The sequence below is a fragment of the Pelodiscus sinensis genome, chromosome 2 (genome assembly GCF_052426305.1).
Source record: "Pelodiscus sinensis isolate ZL-2025 chromosome 2, ASM5242630v1, whole genome shotgun sequence".
Lineage (NCBI taxonomy): Eukaryota > Metazoa > Chordata > Testudines > Trionychidae > Pelodiscus > Pelodiscus sinensis.
The window spans coordinates 134,030,032-134,045,444 of NC_143053.1; the positions used below are offsets into that span (position 1 = coordinate 134,030,032).

General features: G+C 45.6%; 1 protein-coding gene across 3 annotated transcripts in view; it reads left to right on the forward strand.

The window, feature by feature from the left end:
* Positions 1-15,413, forward strand: part of ANKH (ANKH inorganic pyrophosphate transport regulator) — a 176,164-nt gene that overhangs the window by 35,943 nt on the left and 124,808 nt on the right. The gene's annotated exons all lie outside the window — the stretch shown is intronic.

The window sequence follows — 15,413 nt, forward strand, 5'->3', positions numbered from 1 at the left end:
TTAAATATCCCCCGCGGGATTTAAATAAACATGGCCGCCGCTTTTTTCCCGGCTTGGGGAAAAGCCGGAAAAGAGCGTCTAGACTGGCGCGATCCTCTGGAATAAAGCCCTTTTCCGGAGGATCTCTTATTCCTACTTCAGGTAGGAATAAGAGATCCTCCGGAAAAGGGCTTTATTCTGGAGAATCAAGCCAGTCTGGACGCTCTTTTCCGGCTTATCTCCAAGCCGGAAAAAAAGCAGCGGCCATGTTTATTTAAATCCCGCGGGGGATATTTAAATCCCCCGCGGATTTCCCTATTCCAAAGTTCTAAATTAGCATGCCTCTTCCAAAGAAGGGGCCAGTGTAGACGTAGCCTGTGTGTATAGTTCCCTAAAGATGTGTTGTGATTAGTTAGTGATTGCAAAGACTAATTGCTGAGTATTTTTTTTGCATCTAGCCATCACCAGTGACCATGGGGGAGGGGCATCTGCCCTGAGGCCTGGAGCTTTAAAAGAGTATGTGCATTTTACATCACTACTGGAGTGTCACATGATGCACTCTGGACAGCGCAAGGGTTGGCTGGGGTGAAGGGGTGTCGTGTGCCCTGGATGGCACTGAGGGCTGGCTGCCCCTGACACTTTCAGAAGGGGAGGGCCTCAGGCAGAAAGCAGAGCCACCTCAACCTCCCCCACCTTGCCCAAGGGCCCAGCAAGGCTGTCAGCCCCCAGGCCAGTGCTGGATGTTTCAGAGAAGAGCAGAGCCCTCAGTAGTGTCCTGAGCTGAGCTGGGCAGTGCCATGGGAAAAATTTCTGATTCCAGCTGCAATTAGCTCGCGCCCCCATGAAGCATGAGGATTTGTTGACCTTTTATCATGGTTTATCAAAGCAGATTCTGTTCTTTTAAAAATAAAATGTCAGATCTGTTTGTTACAAGTTTATATCTTCAATCCAGTACATTGTGGAACTTTTCGGCATGGTGAAAGTCCTCTTTTAAGCTCTGCTGTTGCTTTTCTTTATTGGAAGGTTCAACACTACTGCAGCCAACATGGAGAAATGGTTGCAGATTTTTTTGGTTGTTCTACTGAATTGCATTCTTTCGTCAGGATTGGTGATCTGCATTCTGAGGCAGATAATGATTTGTTGTGTGACCTAATTTTAACATGTGGAAATGTGAGTAACTTATTTTAAAACTATATCACGATATTCAATTTTACATGTTGGTTGGCAGCAGCTGTTATGGGTTTACAGTGTTACCATGAGCTAATCTGAATAAGTATTACTTTTATTGAAAGGTGTACATTGCCAGCTATATTAAAATGGAAGAGGTTTCAATACTTGCCAAATGTAGGTTTTTATTAGTATGAAATTTAACCACTAGTCAAAAATTTTTGACCAGGAAACTAAAGTAGCCTGAAAAAGAAGGCTTAAGAAATGAAAATAGAGATGCATGTCTCATTTAAAATATAATGGGAACCAGGATTATGTCACATGTTTAGCACAGATTGTAGCTACATTCCACTTTGGCTCTCCTGCCACTCTAAACTTTCAGCTATCTTTAATATTTGAAACCAAGAAAAAACAAAAGCCCCAAAACAGAAAGAAATGCACTCAAAGCATGACAATATGCAGTAGTTTAGTTTATTGAAAAGTTTATTGCACTGAGAGGAAACCACCATTCCACAAACAGAGAGCCTACATCAGTGGTCCCCAACCTTTCGAGGTTGTCGGGCGCCAGGGGGCGTGGCCGTTCACCCGCCGGGCACCAGGGGGCGTGGCTGTTCTCCCGCCGGGCACCAGGGGGCGGGGACACTTGCGCCCCGGGGGCGCTCCCCCCATACCTGCATGCCCGGGGGCAGCCCCCCCCCATAGCTGCATGCCCGGGGCTGGCGCTCCCCCCGCCCAGCGCCCGGTGCCAGGCCGGCCCCGAGCACCTGGCGGGCGCATGGAAATGCCCCCGTGGGTGCCATGGCGCCCGCGGGCACCGTGTTGGGGACCACGGGCCTACATCATAACTGTACCAATGAAAACATCAAGAGCAGGAGATGTAGAAAAGGATAACTATCTTGTTACTGGAGTCTAAAGAATGAAACGCTCAGGAGAAGCCCGATATCTGCAACTTTCTTATTGATACTAGCATTGTAAAAGATAAGTGGAAGGCCTTTAAGAAAAATATATTTTCATATATTTTCATTCCCACTCCTTTATCTATGGCTACATGGAAAGTCTGAGGTATAAATCTCAAAATTGGAAAGGAGACATTCTCACAGTGCAAAGATTCAGTGCTCAGTTTGGAACAAAAGCTATATAATCATTGCATTACTGTGCTTTAAGAACAAAGAAATAATTATGTAAAAATAAAAATCTGAATTGCTTAGAATACACTAATAAGCAACTCTCCATATACCCCAGCAATAAAAGAGAAACGATAAAACGATTGAGAGGGGAAGAAATGGAAGGCTATACTAGCTATGCTAGCTTTCAGACAGCAGTTGATAGACAGCCAGCCAGTAAGGTCAACATGAATTTAATACACGGGACCAACACTTTTCAGACACCTCTATGACATGGTCTACCACATGTTAGTACTGTCAAATGCACTTCCCTGAAGGAACGCTGCAAAACCTTGAAGGAGTTGAAGGTGATGGGTATATGTGTGTTTGTGTCATTCACAATAATCTCCATCCAACGATATTAAAGAACTGGCACATCGTATGCCGTATCTTCTTTGAGAAGATAACTAACTTGATTATTTTTTTAGACAAAGGAACTGCAGTAGATCTAATCTACCTGGATGTCAAGATGACATTTGATACAGTTCCACATGGGAAATTATTTAGTTCCATTGAAGGATATGGGAATTAATATGAAAATTGAAAGGTGGCTAGAGAACTGATAAAAGGGGAAGACTACAATGGAACAACTTGAAAAGTAAACTGTCAAGTTGGAGGGAGATTACTAGTGGAGTTCCTCAGGGATCAATCATGGGGCAGTTTTATTTAACATTTTTATTAATGACCTTAAGAGAAGAAATGGGAATGTATTCGTCAGTTTTAAGGATGAGGCAAAGTTGGGAGGTATTGCCAGTGCAGAATATCATACAAGAAGATATGACCGTTCTTGAAAACTGGAATAGAAGAAATGGGATGAAATTTAATAGTGTAAATTACAGGGACATGCATTTATTGACTAAAAACAAGATTTTTTTGTTATAAATTGGGGATTTATCAGTTGGAAGAGAGAGACCTGTGTATTGATCACAGGAAGATTAGGAGCTGTCAATGGCATGTGGCCATGGAAAAGGCTAATGCAATCCAAAGATATATCAGTTGATGTATTTCTCCTAGAGCTAGGCAAGTGATATTACTATTATGAAAGACACTCTGAATTCATCTTTCTTAAACATGGGAGACCAGAATCGCACACAGTATTCAAACTGGAACAGGTACAGAGAAGGGCTAGTAGGATGATCAGTAGAATGGAAAACCTACCTTACAAGAAGTGACTAAAAAAGTCTGGCTTATATAGCCTAACCAAAAGAGAGCTGAAGGAAAATTATTCAGCTCTAGAAATACATCAGAGGGAGAAATGCCAGAGACGGGGTTATTGAAATTAAGCATCAATGTTGACTTGAGCAATTGGATATAAATTGGCCATGTACAAGTATAGACTTGAAATGAGATGAAGGTTTCTAGCCATCAGAGGAGTGATGTTCTAGAACAGTTTTACAAAGGGAACAGTGGAGAGAAAAAAAATCTACCTCAGTCTTGAAGCCCATATGTTTATGAAGGGAGTGGTATGATTAGGCTGCTTGTAATGGCAAGTAGCTGATCTGCAACTACAAATACCAAATATGCCCAGGGGCTTGTGAAGGGATTCTGGGTGTGGAGTGCTTCTTTCCCAGATATCTGGCTGTTGAGCCCTGCCAAAATGCTCAGGATCTAGGTTAATGCTATATTTAAGAACGTAAGAACATAAGAACGGCCGTACTGGGTCAGACCAAAGGTCAATCCAGCCCAGTATCCTGTCTGCCGACAGTGGCCAACACCAGGTGCCCCAGAGAGGGTGGACCGAAGACAATGATCAAGCGATTTGTCTCCTGCCATCCCTCTCCAGCCTCTGACAAACAGAGGCCAAGGACACCATTTTATCCCCTGGCTAATTTGGGGTCAGGAAAGAATTTTTACCTGGGTCAGACTGTTGAAGACCCTGGGGATTCCTGTCTTCCTTTACAGAAAGGGGCATGGGTTGGGGTGGGCAATAATTTTTGGTGGGGAGAGTTATGGTTGCCAGATGGTTTCAACAAAAATATCTGACACACTTGACATTGCATCACAATCTACATTGCATCTTATTTAGAAAATACCAGACATTTATATTTTCTCATTTATATTTTTTCAATTTGTTTCCCCGAACAGAAAGCTCAAATACTGGACGGTCTGGTTCAAAACTGGACACCTGGCAACCCTAGGTGGCGCCACTCCAAGGCTTTGGAAAGTGGTCAAGGGCCACACTTTTCTGTGATGGTAGTGTGGGGTCTAAGACAGAGGCTGGATACAGAAGGGCACACAGGGTAAGAGACTGGGGTGCAGGAGACAGTGTGAGGTCTGAGAGGGAGTTTGGATGAAGGAGGGGGTTGTGACCCAGGTCAGGGGATTGGGGTGCAGGGTGAGGGAAGGCTGTAGGGGGTGCAGGAGAGGATTCTGGCCCGGGGGAAGGAGTGTAGGAAGGGGTACAGGACCTGGGAGGGAATTTGTGACCTGGGGCAGGGGAGTGCAGAGGGTTTGGATGGTGACTTGGGGGAGGGAGTCATGGTGCAGGAGGGGCAGGGGTGCCAGAAGTAGGTAAGCGCCTCCCAGCCAGAGCCTAAGCCAGCAGCCTGGCAGCCTCCCCAAGGCAGGCTGGGCTCCCTGCCTGCTGCAGCCCCAGATCACTTAAATCTGCAGGCTGTTCCCTCTGTGTGGCTGTCAGCTCCGGGAGGGGGAAGAGGCTTGCACTGCTCCAGTCCCCCAGGCCAGTTTCTGGTAGTTTCAGGCCAATAGGAGCTGCTGATTGAGCTGGGAGCAGGGAGATCACATGAAGCCTCCTCCTTCCAGAACTGAGAGCTGCCGGACTCTGCTTTAAATCTGTGGCAGCTGTGTGCCTGGCTGTCCCGTGGGCCGGATCCAGCCCCCAAGCTGTATTTTGCCCAGCCCTGGCATGGGTCATTTGCTGGTTTATGTACTGTACTTATGCTACAGTTTATTAACTGTACTTATGCTACTCTAAATGACGGAGTCTTTAGAACATGGGCTTTTGAGGGCTTCAGTAATTCAACCAAAGGTTAGGTGTCTATTACAGGAGTGGGTGAACATGGTTCTCTGGCCTGCAATGTGCAGTAAGTTAGATAAAGAAATCGTGTTAGTCTCTTCGGGTGTTAGCATCTGAGTCTGTGTCTGAAGTGGAAAGTAGGGCTGTACTGTACTCTGAGTGGTTAGACATATGTTCTCTCTCCTATAGAGATAAGAGTGCTGGTGAGAGTGAGATTAGAAATGGTCAAGATGTAACTATAATGCAGCGTGCTTTCCCCCAGCACTTATCAAGTGTGCACTATGTAGGGTCATGGATCTACAGTCATCCTACTTGGCCAAACCTAGTTTGAAGTGCTGAGAGGCCCCTGAGTGTGAAGAGGATCAAGTACAGCAATAGCAAAAACAGAGTCAATCAGAACCAGCATTTTAAATGCTCCCTGAAGAGGTGAGCAAGGTGGAGCTGCCAAAATTGCATGTGAAGCACACAGTTAAGACCTGATACAACATTGCTACCTTGTTCCCTTTTTCATATCCAGTCTCTAGAAATGAACAATACTGTTTAACTTTCAATAATACAGTACATACCAGAGTAATTAGAAAATATCTGCCGTAAGATTTTAATATCTTATTACCCTCCAACCTTACAAAGCAAGATTTATTAGTAACATGGGGCATTGCTAATGCAATGGAGTTAATACTGTGCATGGCTAATGCTGTGAAGACCAGGACTTTAACAGGGTTCAGAAAGCAAGATAAATTCATGGAGGTTAAGTCCGTCAGTGGCTATTAGCCAGGATGCATCAGAATAGCGTCTCTAGCTTCTGTTTGTCAGGGGCTGGACATGGATGACAGGAGAGGGATCATTTAATGGTTATCTGTTTGGTTCACTCCCTCTGGGGCATATGGCATTGACCGCTGTTGGAAGACAGGATCCTGGGCTAGACGGACCTTTGGTTTGATCCAGAATGGCTGTTGTTATGTTCTCTGTTACAAAAATAAAACCTACAGCAAGTTTGCATTGATGATCTTTTAAATCATTTCCTTTGAATATTTGTACAAGAAAATTTTTGTTCATGAGAAGGCTCAAGAAAAGCAAGACTTGATCAAATTTTTTGTGTGAAAATTCACTTGGGAAATCATGGAATCATAGAATACTAGGACTGCAAGGGATCTCGAGAGGTCGAGTCCAGTCTCCTGCCCCCATGGCAGAACCAAATACTGTCTAGACCATCCCCGATAGACATTTATCTAACCTACTCTTAAATATCTCCGGAGATGAGGATTCCACAACCTCCCTGGGCAATTTATTCCAGTGTTTGACTACCCCGACAGGAACTTTTTCCTAATGTCCAACCTAAGCCTCCCTTGCTGCAGTTTAAGCTCATTGCTTCTTGTTCTATCCTCAGAGGCCAAGTTGAACAAGTTTTCTCCCTCCTCCTTATGACACCCTTTTAGATACCTGAAAACTGCTATCGTGTCCCCCCCCCCCCCCCAGTCTTCTCTTTTCTAAACTAAACAATTGTTGGTACAGGTTGAACCTCCCTGATCCAGCTCTCTTGTGACCTGATCAATCCTGAACCAGGGAATTTGCCAGACCAGGGGAGATCAGTGCCAGCCCCTCTGCTGCTATCAGCTATGGTGCTCCACTCTGGTGGCAGCAGAAGTGCCAGCATTGATGGAGCGGGAATGGGGGGTACATAAGTGAAATAGGTGAAGCAGCTATAGAGCCCTGCAGCCAGGGGGCCAGGATCAAAGCCCACCTAGTTGAGAATAGATGCACTCAGCGCCCAAGTCTCCTCAGTGTGCCCCCCTGTGGTATCTAGCCCCAATCACTGGTTACCCTCAGAAATCCTAGGTCCTCCATTCATTCCCAAAGGAACTACAGTAAACTTCCGATAATCTGGCACCTTTAGGACCCAGGGGGTGCCGGATTATCAGATATGCCGGACTATCGGAAGGGGGGGCTATGAAGGGGGTGGGGTGGGAGGGGATGCCACCCTAGACCCCTCATAGCCCCCCCTTCCGATAGTCCGGCTCTGCCCCAGACGTCCCTGATTCAGCTGCTGCTGGTCAGTTTCAGCAGCGGCTGAATCGGGGACGCCTGCAGCTGGAGTACTGTGGGGTTGGTCTGGTAGCGCTGACACTTGGCACGGCGAGACCAACCCGGCAGCACCCCAGCTGCTCTTGGGGACGCCTGGGGCAGAGCAGCTGGGGTGCTGCTGGGTTGGTCCCGCAGCACCGCTCCTCGGCGCTACTGGACCAACCCGGCAACACCCCAGCTTCTCTGCCCCAGATGTCCCCAAGTCAGCCGCTGCTGATACTGATCAGCAGCTGACTCCAGGAAGCCCGAGACAGAGCTGCTCTGCCCTGGGCTTCCTGGAGTCAGCCGCTGGTCAGTTTCAGAAGCGGCTAAATTGGAGACAGTTGGGGTGCTGCCGGGTTGGTCCCGCAGCCCCGAGGGGCAGCGCTACGGGACCTACCCAGCAGCACCCCAGCTGCTCTGCCCCCGGCTTCCCCGATTCAGCCACTGGTCGGTTTTAGCAGCGGCTGAATCGGGGAAGCTAGAGGCAGAGCAGCTCCAATGGTCCGGCTGCGGAGCACTTCCGGGTTCCTGATGGTGCCGGACCATCAGATACCGGACCATTGGAGTTTTACTGTATGTACTTCAGATGACCAGTTTTACCGCTAGCCAATTGTTGCTGTTTCACACATGGCACTTGAGTTCAGTTAGAGTACAACAAAAGGAAATTTATTTTAAGAAAGCATAGAGATTCAAATAGAGATAAGTATGAGTGATGGAAACAAAAGATTACATACAAAGCAAAATCAGAAGACATGATCTAGGGCCTACCATCTCTTTACCTTTCCTATATAATACATTAGATCCTTAACCCAAAGTTCAGTCTGCTGCAGCATCTGCTAGTCTCAAGGAGCCAGGGTCCAATTTTTCATTTATGATAGCTCATCAGTGAATGGATATAGCATTTATTCCTCTGTTCAGTTATGTACTGAATTATCTTTTTTCACAGAGAGGCTGTTCCCTCTCTGTTGTATAGTTCCTTTCCACTTCCAAGTGGTTTAGTTGTTTATAATCTATCTTGTGATGGTTTCCATTGACTTTTCTGGGTTGTTGCAATGGTGCATGACTCAGTAGCACATAACCTAATCAGTCAGCCAGGAACAAATCCCTCTGGCTTGAATGGACTACCACTGATTTGCATTTTCCTTGGTAGCTCACTTTCACTTCAAGACAATAAGGTTGTAATTTTTCAATATGGTTTAATTATTCCTTAATTACTACCTCTTAACACATCTCACAATGATTGAATATTAATTACCTACAAATTTGTAGTAAAGATCTCACAAGCGATCCTGTCTGGATGAATATGATGAAAGCAATGTATTGAGTGCAGTGCGTTTGTCAGGTCTGAGACAGAAGATGGCTGTAAAGAACAGAGAATCCTTTCTCAGTTGTTACCAATTGGCCTCTATCACACTGGTTAACTGATAAGTCTCAAAATATAATTGTAAATGGGCAATCATCATTGATTGAGTGTGTTTCTATTTGGGTCCTGATAAGTTCTTGGCCCTGTTCAATTTAATATTTTTATTAATGATCTGGAAGAAAAGGAAATCATCACAGAAAACTTGCAGCTGATTCAACAATCAACGAAGGCATGGTAAATAATGAAGAGGTCACGTAACTGATACAGAGCAATCTGCCTCCCTTGGTAAGCTACATAAAAACACATAAGCTATGTCTACACTACATGTTTTATCGGAAGAGGCAATGCAAATAAAGCGCTGATTAGCATTTTCTCATGCTTCATTTGCATAATCTATTCTGATCCGTTTTTGCGCAAAAACATGCAGTGTGGACGTGTCCGTTTTTTTGCACAAGATCCTTATGCCTCAGAGAGGCATAAGGGCATGTCCACACTGCATGTTTTTGCGCAAAAACTTTTTGCACAAAAACAGATTGGAATAGATTATGCAAATGAAGTGCAAGAAAATATTAATCAGCGCTTTATTTGCATTGCCTCTTTCGACAAAACACGTAGCCGTGTTGTACATATTTAGCCAAATTAAAACACATCGAGCAACAAAGAGTGCAGATCGTCTGAAAAAAAAGTGGGACTCTCACCCAGGAAGCAGTGATTCTGAGAAAACATTGGGGGTCACAGTGCATCATGAGCTCCCATTACAAGGCTGTGGCCAAAATGGCTAATGTGATTCTTGGCTGCATAAACAAGGGAATTCTAAGTAGGAGTAGAACTGTTTTTACCTCTATTTTTGAACTGATGTGACTGCTGCTGGAATATTGGGTCCAGTTCTGGTGCCCGCCATTCAAGAGGGATATTGATAAAATGGAGATGGCTCAGAGAAAAGCCATGAGAATTACTGAGGGATTAGAAAGCGTGCCTTACAGTGATGAATGGATTGAGATCTTTTTGCATCTTGCTTAGAAATTTAAGAGTTGACTTGATTATAGTTTTTAAGTGTTTACACAGCAAATGTTTAATATTGGGTTCTTTAAAGAAAGGTATATATGATCCAACAGATTCAAGATGGAAATAAGGCATATATTTTTAACCTTCAGAATACTTTATCGAAGTTCATGATGAATTGTCCATCACTCACAATTTTTAAAGTCAAAATCGGATACGCTGTGGGAATTATTTGGGGGATGTTCTATAGCAGGGGGGAACCTTTTTGGGGTTGGGGCCTCTGACTCCCAGAAAAATCAGTCAGGTGCTGCATACTAGTGAGAAGCGGAGGGGAAAACCTTCAGTGTGGCACCCCGACTGAGGAGAAAGACGCTTCCCACATTCCCCTCACAACAGAGCCGTGGGGGAGCAGTCGAGTAGATTGTGTGCTCCAGCCCCCAGGGGGCCTTGAGCAACAGCACAGGTTCCCCAATGCTGGGTGGGAGCCCTGGGCCTTGAGGGCTGGGTCCAGGCAAGCCTAGGGCCACATCTAGCCTCCGGGCCTAAGGTTCTCCACCCTTGTTTTATAGACTTTTACAGGAGATCAAATTAAATGACCTTAGTGATCCCTTATGGCCTTGGAATATGTATATCTATGAAAATCTAAAGATGCACCTTTGTTAGGTCAGACTCTCTTAACGTTCATGTTTTGCCTGCTAGCAGCCATCTGTCTGCAGTTTCTGTGCAGATGTTCTTTATCACATGCCTTTTGACTCATTCTGCTGCTAGTAAAAATAAATGCTCTGGCTCCTCAGTGTACCACCAGCATGTTGACATGGACTGATGGTTATTGCACTGGCTATTGTCTGTCTTGTTTTCTCCAGTGGAATACCATTAACTCTACTGAGCAGATCTGCTGCTGCAGTCTCATGTTGTCCACACTTCAATAACTAATGGTCATGTGTTTGGTGTCATTAAAGATACAAAATGAATAAAGATTCTGTCCTGTGGATTTTACAATATAAAATACAGAGAAGACAGCACATTGGAGAAGGAACCTGTTGATTGGGTTCTTGCTTTTTGTTTTAAAGTAGTGACTTGATATTCCACAGCCTTTCAATGTTGTCCTCTGATTATTTTGTAATATAATAGGGTATCTATCACATCAGTCCTGATGATATATCTTAGAAACTCACTTGCACCATGCCTGAAAGGCTTTCCAAATGTAATTGAGGATAGATAACACCCTCAGGAGTTGTCGAGAGGACAAATGCATGGTCACATTGGAGCCAATATGTAAATTCAGCAACTTGGACTACAAATTGTTATCTAAGAAGTGAATTCAATGATAAAATTAATACGTTGATTTTTCGTGCCTTGACCTTTGGGGCACTTTACTATTATCTATTTGAGAAAGTTTGTCTTTTTGTTCAAGAACTTCTACTAAATGGCAAGAGCTAAGATCACTAAATTTGGTATATAGTTTCCTCTTATCATAACTTAAAGCAAGGTAAGGGTTTGATTGCGTCAGGAAAATGGGATGTGTCTGGAATGGAATTGCTGCTCCTAAAACCATACAGAAGAGCGAGAATGACCAGGCAGGTGAAAGGGGCTGGCTGGGGGCATGTACCTCCCTCCTGGATTGCTCCAGCCCCAAGCCTTCCACTGCCAGGTGCTCTTTAGAGAGGGCAAGGGAGGGGGCTGAAGCTGCCCCTCACCAATTCATATGGGGAGATTGCTGGCTGCTGGCTGTTCCCCTTCATCAAGGAGCGAGGGGAAAGTGTATAGTATGTTGTATTCCTCATTCTAGCTAGGAAGATTGGGGCAGACGAACCTGGGCCTGCCCCAGCTGGGGGACATGCACCTGTCTCTGATTGTGCCCACTGAAGCTGCTCTGGTCATGGAGATGCACTTCTTACCTGGCCCCAACTTGATGTAGTGATAGATGGTTATGGTTGCCGTCTCTCCCTGGGGCATCCTGCATACTGAGCCCCTCATCCCCAACTCCACTCCAGAGCAATGATTTAAATTAAAGCAAGTACATTTTCATTTTATTTAAAAAAAAATTACTTGAGCAATTCTGAATAAACTTTTTAGTGTTTTAATAATGTCTTTCATGATGACAATAAGTAAACTAAAGGCATGTTGTAAATAAGAGACTTACAATTAATTGTTGTTTTCATTGGAAGGTAGGGGTGTGTGTGTGTGTGTGTGTGTGTGTGTGTGTAAGCTTAATTTTGTAAAGAAATGTTAGCTTCTGGTTCATTCTTCTCAGAGGGGTTGTTTCTACGGCCCTGGTGAGATAGGTAGTTCCCATTGGGAAAGGACAGATGCCAAATTCAGGTCAGCCTTTTAGTAATAGCGTTACCATAGTGCTTCAGAGCCTTAGTCTATGTAACCTTCACTGGATAATGCAAATAAATAATGCACTCAGTGAATGGTAATTATTAGTAGTATTCTCTACTGGGGCCTCAAGTCAGTCAGGATTGGAATTCCCATTGGTTCTATTCAAAGCATGCTTCCCTCAGATTTGGAATACAGGGCCAACATCTAATTGATATTATAAATTAGCTCGTTCAAACTAAAGAAAAAGCAAAAATAATTTGTGGAGAAGAATGTAATGTTTTTTTCCCTTTTAACACCAACTAAGCCAAGAAGTATATACACCTCTTAAGCTTCTTTTATTGTGTGCAACATTAAATCTTGTACCATGCAGAAGATAAAAAATGTATCTGTCTTGAAAATGGTCTGTTTTTCTTTAGGTCATCACATGCTGGAGGTGTGATCAAATTACATTTCAGTTAAAACAGTAGTCCTCAAGAATTAACAAACCAGTGATTAGTGATGTATATTTTGTGGATTACTATTTGCTCTGAGCTTTGCTGCAGCACAGCCCAGCCAGCTGCTTAATGAGCCCCGCCCAGCCAGGGGCTCTGGACTCACCAGGCAGCTCCCTGCATAAGGGGAGAGAGGCACAGAGCAGCGATCCTCTCCCAGCCAGTATGGAGAGGACATGTCTCTACTGGCTGGGAGAGACTTGCTGCTGTGTCATCAGCAGGGAGCTGCTGCTGTCTCTGAGGGAGATGTGCCCCTCCCCCCCCCCCCCCACTCCCCCCCCCCCCCGGCAGTTCTGTGCCTGAGTCCTGAGGCCCTGCTGGGTGGGGCTCATTAAGCAGCTACAGGGCTGTGCTACTGCACAGCTTAGAGGGAACACTGATTGCCATCACTTCAAACTTCAGGAGTGGGAGGGAGTGTTAATTTCCGGAGTAAGCAGCACAGTAAGTCTGCCTTGTCTTGCTTCCTCTCCCCTCATGTAACACTTGGTTAATAGTCAAGAAACCTTGTTTTGTTTTTTGTCTGTTTGTATCATCTCAATACAAGTTACCAACCCAGGGTTATCATATATATAGTAGCCCAAAGTCTGAGAGTCTGTAACACTGAAATGCTGGTTGTTCCCTGTGGGCGGCGCTGTTGCTGAAATGCTGGCTGTTCCCTCTGGCTTGCTCCCCCACGGCAGCCCGGCTGAGCGGCGCAGAAGTCAGCTGAGCGCCACGGCAGGAGGGGAAAGGGGGGGGCGGTGATGTGCAGAGTGACAGTGGCCCCAGGCCCCGCCCCCTGGCTGTGAATGTCCCTCCCAGCCCCCCTTCGCCTCCCGCCGTGGCACTCGGCTGACTTCTGCGCCACTCAGCCAGGCCGCCGCGTGGGAGCAAGTGGCACAAGCGACCGTTTGGGCTCCGTGGTCCCCCGGGTGAGAGGCAGGAGGGGGAGGAGAAGAGAAAGAGAGAGGCAGGAGGCAGAGGAGAGCTGAGACAGAAGCGGGGGGAGGCAGTAGGAGAAGGGGGGAGAGAGATGGAGCGAGAGACTGGAGGCTCAGGAGAGAAGACCGATGTGGAGGAGAGACCTGAAAATCCTGTCTTATGACGGGCTAATTGGCTAGTATTACTATTTTATCTTGGTACTTTGTGGGATAAACCTTTGATTTAAGCCTGACGATTGGGTAACATGATATATTCTCATTTGTCTTTCCTAGCCCCAATCTCAAAGGCACCACTAGATTTGATACTGGTCATTTCTCTTCAAGAGAAACCCAGCACTTAAAATAGTGCATGTGATGCTACAATATTCTCTTTGGAACCCCAAGAATTGCAAACCTGGGCCCCTTTGTGTAAACACTGACTGGTTCCTTTCTTTTTTGTCACCCCTTGGAAAATCTATCCTTGCCATGCATTGCCTTCAGTCTAAGCCAGGGGTGGGCAATAATTTCTTGCCGGGGGCCACTTTGAAAATTTTGAAATGGCCCTGGGCCGCACAGGAAGGGGCGGGACTTTGAGCAGAAGGAGCGGGGCATGAAGCAGAAGGGGCAGTGCCAAGATATGTTCAGGTTCCCCACCCCCAGACAATGATTGGTGTGAGGGTGAGGGAGTGCCTTTGCCCCCACTCCAAGTTCCCCCAAGGTGCCCATGCCCCTGGTGTGGGAGGAGACTTCCCTCACTACCCTGCCCCTAGGCCAGTTAGGGCTTGGGGTCAGGGGAGTGTGCGAAGCCTCTTCTGCTCTCAAGTGCCACACGCTGCTGGCGGGGGAAGCGCCATGTGCTCCTGGCAGGGTAGGAGGAGGCTTCGGGCCAATTAAGGTCTGGGGGTGGGGGAGCATGCAAAGCTTCCTCCCGCCCTGCCAGGAAAGCACTGTGTGCTGCTTGCAGGATGGAGGCAGATGGAGAAGGCTTTGTGTATTCCCCTCCCCCAGACTCTAGTTGGCCTGGGGTGGGGGAGTAACGGGGTCTGTGGGCTGGATCCACCCGTTTGGGCCCTGGTCTAGGCTCTGCCCCTCTCTTGGTCAGTCTGAAGTGACCTTGCCTTTCTCCTCACTGTCCAGTACTCTTAAATGCCTTGTGGTTGTGTGTCTCTCTCCTCACAGAGCCTCCATGCATTCAATAGCTTTCCTCACAGATTTTCCCTTTCTCTTCAGTGATTTGAGTAAACAGTGGATAAGACAAATATGCTGAGTTACGTAACACAGTGAGAGAGCGAGAGAGAGCGCTCTCAATCCATTACCTGTAAGATTGCCAGCTTGATTGTGAACTGAGCTAAAGATATAGACTTTGTAATTTCAAAGTACAGTCCTTCTATAACTAACCTCTTCTTTCTCATCACCAAATTCAGAATGGTTTTATTAAATAGTACTGCTTTATTTTAAGTGCAAGGAAGGAAGTTTGTAAGGGGCACAGCCTTGGAATTTCTGTGTCAGCATGAAGGCTCTCTAAAAATGACTGGAGCAACACAGGGTCTGCCACATGGATTTAAGTGCAATGTTGGGGCTTGATCTGTTACTATGCTCACAGAAATCAAAGGGCTGTCTGCAGAGTACTTTCCATCTTCTCGAGTAAAGATGGAAAAATCTGGCCTTAAATGTTTAAACTACTTGCTTTATTTATATTTATTTTATTATTTGAGAAAGTTTGTAAGAGGCACAGCCTTGGAATATGGAAATAGATAGAATTACAACATTGCATTTAATATGTTTGCTTTTTTTTTATTATGAATTAAAAACCACCTTTCGCTTGCCCTGGGCAATTCCACTGAAATCAACAGTGTGACACTGGTGTCCAAATGGTGTCCAGAGAGTCAAGCCTATCATTAGTAACTTTCTCAAATAATAAAATAAATATAAATAAAGCAAGTAGTTTAAACATTTAGGGCCAGATTTTTCCATCTTTACTCG